Source organism: Rhineura floridana, chromosome 1 (assembly GCF_030035675.1).
Source record: "Rhineura floridana isolate rRhiFlo1 chromosome 1, rRhiFlo1.hap2, whole genome shotgun sequence".
Lineage (NCBI taxonomy): Eukaryota > Metazoa > Chordata > Lepidosauria > Squamata > Rhineuridae > Rhineura > Rhineura floridana.
Window position 1 is genome coordinate 320,994,981 of NC_084480.1, and position 7,023 is coordinate 321,002,003.

The following is a 7,023-nucleotide window of genomic DNA, read 5'->3' on the forward strand; positions in this document are numbered from 1 at the left end:
AAGACATTTCCAGTGGAATAACCCTGTTAGTCTGCTGCAGCAAAAAACACCACCCAAGAGTCTTGGACACCTTAAAATCTTAGCATATTTATGATAGGAGGAGCTTTTGTGCGTTAGAGTCCCTTGCACCAGATGCAGAGGAAAGTGACTGGAGTGGGGCAGTGGGGCATCCCTTCATGTCTCCATAGCAGCTAACTGGGAGCAGAGCAGTACAAATAGAGGCACTCTGCCCTTCTTCATTCCCCTGTGCTGGTGGCCAGGGGTGTAGTTGTCTGGAGTCTCAGGGAGTCTTAGTCCCCTTACTTTTTTGGGAGCAGGGTCCCTGTCTCCAGCATCCTACAAGCCACTGAGAAGAGTCTTCTAACACGCTTCCTTGTCTTTTCTTCTTGTCTACCAACATGCTGCCTTGTCTTTTCCTGAGAAGACTCTTCTCAGTAGCTAACAGTCCCCTTTTAGGCTTTTTGGCTCCTAGGCACATCTGTTATTGCGAAAGAAGATATTAACAAGGATCTCATTCTCAATCCAGCTGGGAAAAGGGGGGAGGGTGTGTGGCTGTGACCATCATGAAGGGACCCTGCACTTCTGAATTTGCCACTACACAACTGGTAGTGGCTTTACCCCCTTCTTTGCCAAGGCACGCTAGGCTCCCTGGCTTTGGTAATCAGCATTGGTGCTTCCCCCCACCCCCCACTGAGAGGGAGGGGTGGGGTCTTGCCTGTGACATCACACTAAGCCTGGTGGGGTGAGCTCCTGTTCTCCCCTCTGTGTCTGCTCTCAGCTGGGCCAAGGTAGGGCTTCTTCACCTTGCCAGCTCTGAGGAAAGCCAGGATCACCCCTGGCTCTTGGGGCGCTTCCACACTGTCGCTATCCACAATAATCTAACCTCCCTGCAAACGAATTAGAATGAATGTTCACTAAATAGCCAGTGTTATCTAATTTCCCTGCAAACGAATCAGGATGAATGCTCAATAAACAGGTCATCTGGAAACAACCTCAGAGGGGTGCTTGCCTGGCTTTAATGGATCTGATTCTGAGGAAATCCAAGGGAGGGTAGCAATCTGGCCACCGGTTGCCATCACTTCCATGACTAGATGTTTGCACTCACTCCGGGAAGGGGGTTTTCCGAATTCTCAGCCGCCAAAGCCTGGTTTAGTGCACCTGGCTACTTTCCACGTGGTTAGTGTAGCCTGTGGCCAAGAGTCTAAAGCCCCGCCAAGACCTTGTTCAGTGGAGGTCTTTGGCTGAGTCATTTGTGCTGTCTCCTTTACTTTTATCTCTGTTCCCTGAAAAGAGGGAGAAATTCTTACTCAGCTGTCAGCAAAAAGCAACAAAAATGGCAACCCCCAAAAAAGAACGGGAAGTAGGAGCAAAAAAGCATGGGGTAGATAAAAGAAATTATTATTCCAACACATTTCAGACCCCACTAATCCTTTTTCAGGAAATTTAGAGAAATAAAGATTCAGCATTTAGATGTGCTGCCTCTTCGTAGGCTTTTGTCTACTGCATTGCTTTTTGCTCCTATTTCCAGTATTAATGAGAATGATATTGGACAGGAGCTCTGTTGGTTTTATTTTTGTTTAGTAGAAATCACTACAGGCAGAAGTCAATGTAAGCTGATGTCTCGGAGACGGCTTCTCCATGCTGAGAGAAGCTCCACCTGTTGGTTTCTACCTGTCATCATGCAGCTGTTAAAGGTATATAGCCACTGCCTGTTAAGAAGTGGCAAATGAAAGACAACATGCATCAGCACAATGTTAATTATGTTTGCTAGGATTTCACTGAGATTGCTGCTAAATCATTCTCTGGCCGCAGATGGGGGAAATTTATATCTTAATACCATACTGTTGCAGACTACCTCCTTCCTCAGAAAGCCATAAACTCCTCCCTTCCTGCACAATAACCTCAAGTGCAGCACAATGTGATACGCAGGTATTCCACCGTCTCGAACATGCTGGAAATATAGCAGCATAGTAACCCAAGAGGTTGCTAGTGTGCAGTTGGGGGAAAATTGTATAGTTGGAAACCTGACAATGCACAGTTTGAAAAATGGGGAGGAAACTAGACACATGAGGTGTATGTGTTTATTTAGCACTTAAAGGACAAGCAGTGTCAGGAACAGCATGTTCACAAATTACATAAGGGTAGAATGCTCTCAGTTTCCATACTTAAAACAAATGGCACAAACCATATTAAAACATATTCTTATTTTTGGCTGGGATCGCCAATTCTGCACCTTCATCTTCAGCAAGTAACTCTTGATTGTGTTGTAAATACCTTTAAAGTACCTCCGATTTTGCAACTGTTATTTACTGAACTAAAGCAGATTCATAATAAATCACAGAATCGTAGAGTTGGAAGGGGCCTATAAGGCCACAGAGTCCAACCCCCTGCTCAGTGCAGGAATCCAAATCGTACTTGACAGGTGGCTGTCCAGCTGCCTCTTGAATGCCTCCAGTATTGGAGAGCCCACCACCTCCCTATACAACTGTTGTTGTATAATAGATGAGAACTACTAACTCCTGTGGAGAAACCACAACTGATACAGGGTGCAAGCAATGAGCAAAGCACACCTTGTATTCATTTGACTTTGCATGTAGTTTGTTATGGGTGCTAGGTATTGTAGCTCTGTGATTGGAAACTACAGTTCCCAGAATTCAGATAATCATAGAACAGTAGAGTTGGAAGGGACCTATAAAGCCATCAAATCCAACCCTCTGCTCAGTGCAGGAATCCAAGTTAAAGCATACCCAACAGGTTTCTGATTCTTTGTGTGAAGTCGCGAGCGTTAAGTATATTGTGTGCACACAGTGTATGGGGTGTCTCATGGGGAACTTGTGCAGTAGGAAAATCAACAGGACATACTGATTGTGTATATATTCCTGATAGAAATTAACATTTTATTTATGTATTAGTTGTTTTCCTTACAAAGCAATCCAAAGCAGCTTATAACAAGATTAAAACCGATTATAAGAAACACACCCTTTAAAACAACAAACACAGTCTAAAAACAGACCAGTACAAATGTAGACAGGTCTTGCAAGACCTGCCACATTAAAAGAGGTCATTGATACCTAAAGCCCTTCGAATTAAGGGCCAAATGCCCAGGTAAAAAAGCAGGTTTTTCCTGGCACCTAAAAGTCAATAAAGATGGCGCCCGGGGAGAGCATTCCACAAGTGGGGAGCCACAACTGAAAAAGTCCATTCTCGTGTTGCTACCCTCCACACCTCCCTTAGAGGGGCACACGGAGGTGGGCCTCAGCTGAGGAATGCAGGATGCAGGTTGGTTCGTGTGGGGAAATGCTGTCCGTGAGGTACTGGGGTTTTGAGCCATATTGCTGTGAGTTTGGGGGGTTGAGATGGATAATTCCTATGAGTCCCCTTCCAGCCTCTGATCTGGAGACTTGCGCCTGGGGGTGAAAAACTCTCTTGGGCAGATGAGTTTATTTTGTTAATCTAACAGAGTGGCCAGGTGGGTTAATGGGTCTATCAGGTGCCCATCAGCTGGTGAATGGGCCAGGGAGACCTTTTTGTCACTGAAACTCTTCAAGACAGCTTTCCCTCCCTCTCCTGGGGCCTAGGCGAGGCTTGTGTAGTGAGTGTGTCTGAAAAAGGCTGGGAACTGGAGGCAGGCAGAGAGGCTGTCTCTCTGCACCATGGCTCTAGGATGCCTCCTGTAACCCTGCTGGAAAAGCTGGATATTGGACTGCTGATGCCTTGAACCCCTCCATCCTAAGCTCAGGTTGGAATGTGTGTAAATAAACAAGCCATATTTCATAATGACACCGTAGTCTCTGCTGACCTTCTTCCCAAGGAAACCAAACCCTGGGCGAGCGCAGGGACCCCTGGAAATCTCACCGCTTGGAGATTGGGGTGGCGCGCAACAATATGAAGCTTCATACTTCAAAACCAGCACTTTTAATTGAGCCCAGAAACTAACTGGTAGTCAGTGTAGCCATGCCAGAATAGGTGTTATGTTCTGATCGTCCTATCCTAGTTAACAATCTGGCTGCCAAATTCTGCACCAGCTGCAATTTCCAAACCATCTTCAAAGGCAGCCCCATGTATAACACATTGCCGTAATCCAACCTAGAGGTTACCAGAACGTAGGCAACTGAAGTTAGGCTGTCCCTTGCAGACAGGGACACGCTGGGCCACCAGCTGAAGCTAATGGAAGGCACTCTGGTTTCCCAGGGCACTCGAGCCTCAGGCAACAGTAATGGATCCAGAAATACCCCCAAGCTACATACCTGTGCCTTCAGAGGGAGTGTATCTCCCATCCAGAGCAGGCCATACCCCACTCATCCTGTCCAGGGAACCACCCGCTCACAGTGCCTCAGTCTTGTCTGGATTAAGCTTCAGTTTGGTGGCTCTCATCCAGTCCATTACCAAGGCAACCCTCTCTGAATACCGCTTACCACGAAAACCCTATTCAGAGGGTCACCATAAGTTGGGATCGACTTGAAGGCAGTCTGTTTCCATTTTGGTAATTTATTTAGATTTTCTAAATCGAATATTTCCTTTTTCAACAAGCCTTTTAAGTTGAGACCTATCCCAGTCTGCGTCTGTGTAAGAATTGCTTTTTAATTTTTTTTAATATGTTTTTAACCCTTTTTTAAAAGATGTTTTTAAACCTTTTTTAAAAATGTTTTTAATATTGTTTTGTTTTAATGTATTTTAAGGTCTGTTTTATGATGTTTTAAAGTGTTTTTAGCATTTCTGTTTACCGTCCTGGGCTCCTGCTGGGAGGAAGGGCGGGATATAAATCAAATAATAAATAATAAATAATAAATCCAGGGAGGGTTTCTTAAGGAGTCGTCTTACGTGCCTCCTTTAAGCAGGCAGAGACCAGCCCCTCTCTTAAGGAGGCATTTACCATCTCCCTGGCCCAACCTGCTGTTCTCTCCTTGCTAGTTTTTATCAGCCACAAGGATCAACAGCAGAAGTCATTGCCGAACCAAGCGCCTTGTCCATGTCCTCGAGCCCTACCAACTGAAACTAATCCAGCACAACAGGACTGAACACCTCTTGGGATTAATCTGCTGTAACAGTGGAGTCCTGATGCAAGCAATTTTATCCTCAAAGTGTTTTGAAAACAAGTCAGCTACCGCTGGTTCTACTACCTCCTTGGGGCCAGACTACGAAAGGCCCCGCACTACCTGGAAAAGCCCTGCTGGGCAACTCAGTCAGGATGCAGCAGAAGCAGCAAAATGTGTATGCTTTGTTGCCTTCATTGCCACTGAGTAGGCTTGATAATGAGCACTTACTAGTGTTTGGCTACATTCGTCTGGAGTTTTCCTTCACTTGCGTTCAAGCCATCTCCCAGCTTATTTCATTGCCCTGAGCAGTGGGGTATGCTGAGTAGCCAAATGGGCTGTATGAAGCAGGAGAGGGCGCTTGGGTGATTGTGTTAACAGCCCGGGCCATATGCATATTCCAAAAAAATCAGGCAGGGCTTCAACAGGTGCGCCAGTCACATCAGCCAGAAAATCCCCTAGAACTATCTGGAAGCCAGTTGGATCTAGCAGCCCCTGGGGGCAGACCATCCTAATAGCCTCTGCAGAGGGGGAAAGGTGCTGAAAGCCTGAAACTCAACAGGAAGTGGCCCAATCATGACAAGGGGCTGAGGTTAATATCCCCTACTTGCAGATCACCCTCTTCATGTCCAGTGGAGAAAACCAGATCCAGAGTGTGGTGTGCCACATGTGGAGCTGGTGGCATATTGGGACAGCCTCATGGCTGTCAGTGCTGGCATACCCCTGGCATTCTGCCTCCAATGGAAAGGTGGATCTGAACTTTGGTTTTATTTTTAAATTTCTGTGCTTCCTATTTACCCCCTCAAACCAAAGAAGTTTTTGGGAAAACTGATGGGGATTTTATATATACAATCAAAATAGACAGCTGGTATAGCGCAGTGGGGAGGAGAGCCTGGCTGGGGGTCCAGAGTCTGCGAGTTCAAATCCCCACTCGTGTCTCCTGGGTGTCAAGGGCCAGCTAAGGATCACCCCCACAGTGAGTGGCTCAGGGGTGATGTGCCCTGCCACCTGTGCAGCCGTGGGCAAGCTGCAGAGTCCCAAGGAGCCCAGTTGCCCCCTAGCTGGCAGTTGCAGCCAAGGAAGGGGTTGGCTTGTGCAGCTGTGGCAAGCTGAGCAGGCCCTAGCCAGCTGGGGAGGACTAGCCTCAGGGGGAGGCAATGGGAAACCCTCTCTGAAGACTGCTTACCATGAATTCCCTATTCATAGGGTCGTCATAAGTCGGGATCGAAGGCAGTCCATTTTTCAATAAGCAAAATATATTCTTTGATAAAGCTATAAAGGTTTATAATAGTTGAATAGTTTAGTAGCCAGCCAGAACCTCTTTCTTTTCAGAACTGTCTTCCCTGACTGGGCTGAGATGTATGGTACATCTTGAACTCGATAAGATAACACTGAACAGACACTGAACATTCCTGTATTCTCCATGACGAAGAAAGGATTGCATTAATTGAAATGCTTAGCTCATAGCCTAAATGTACTGGTATGTGAAGTTCTGAACATTGCCAAATTGACTAGAACATAATGCAGTGCCTATGCAATGCCTATGTAATGCTGACATGTAACCTTCTGATTCGTTAATGCTAAAGTCTTTGTCCTGGGATGTATAAAAACCCAGGCAACCAACATCATGGCAGACTGACCACATAACCAATAAAGGCCTAACTTTGCTGCAAGCCTTTTGCTGGTTTGGATGCTAGCCATTCCTCATTGTTGCTAACTTTGCTGCAAGCCTGCGTCTTCAATTTCATCTAGAACCCCCGGTCCAATGAATCCTAGAATTCCCCGTCAAAACCAGGAGAGGATGCATAAAAGGACTGAACTCAGTTCTTGGACTGAAAACAAATTAGGAGGAAGCTGCCTTATACTGAAGCAGATCAGTGGTCTGGCCTGGCTCTGCATTATCTACAATACACTGACTGGCAGCAATTCTCCAAGGTTTCCAACCAGAATCTTTCTGGCTCTAAGTGGAGATGCTGGGGATTGAACTAGG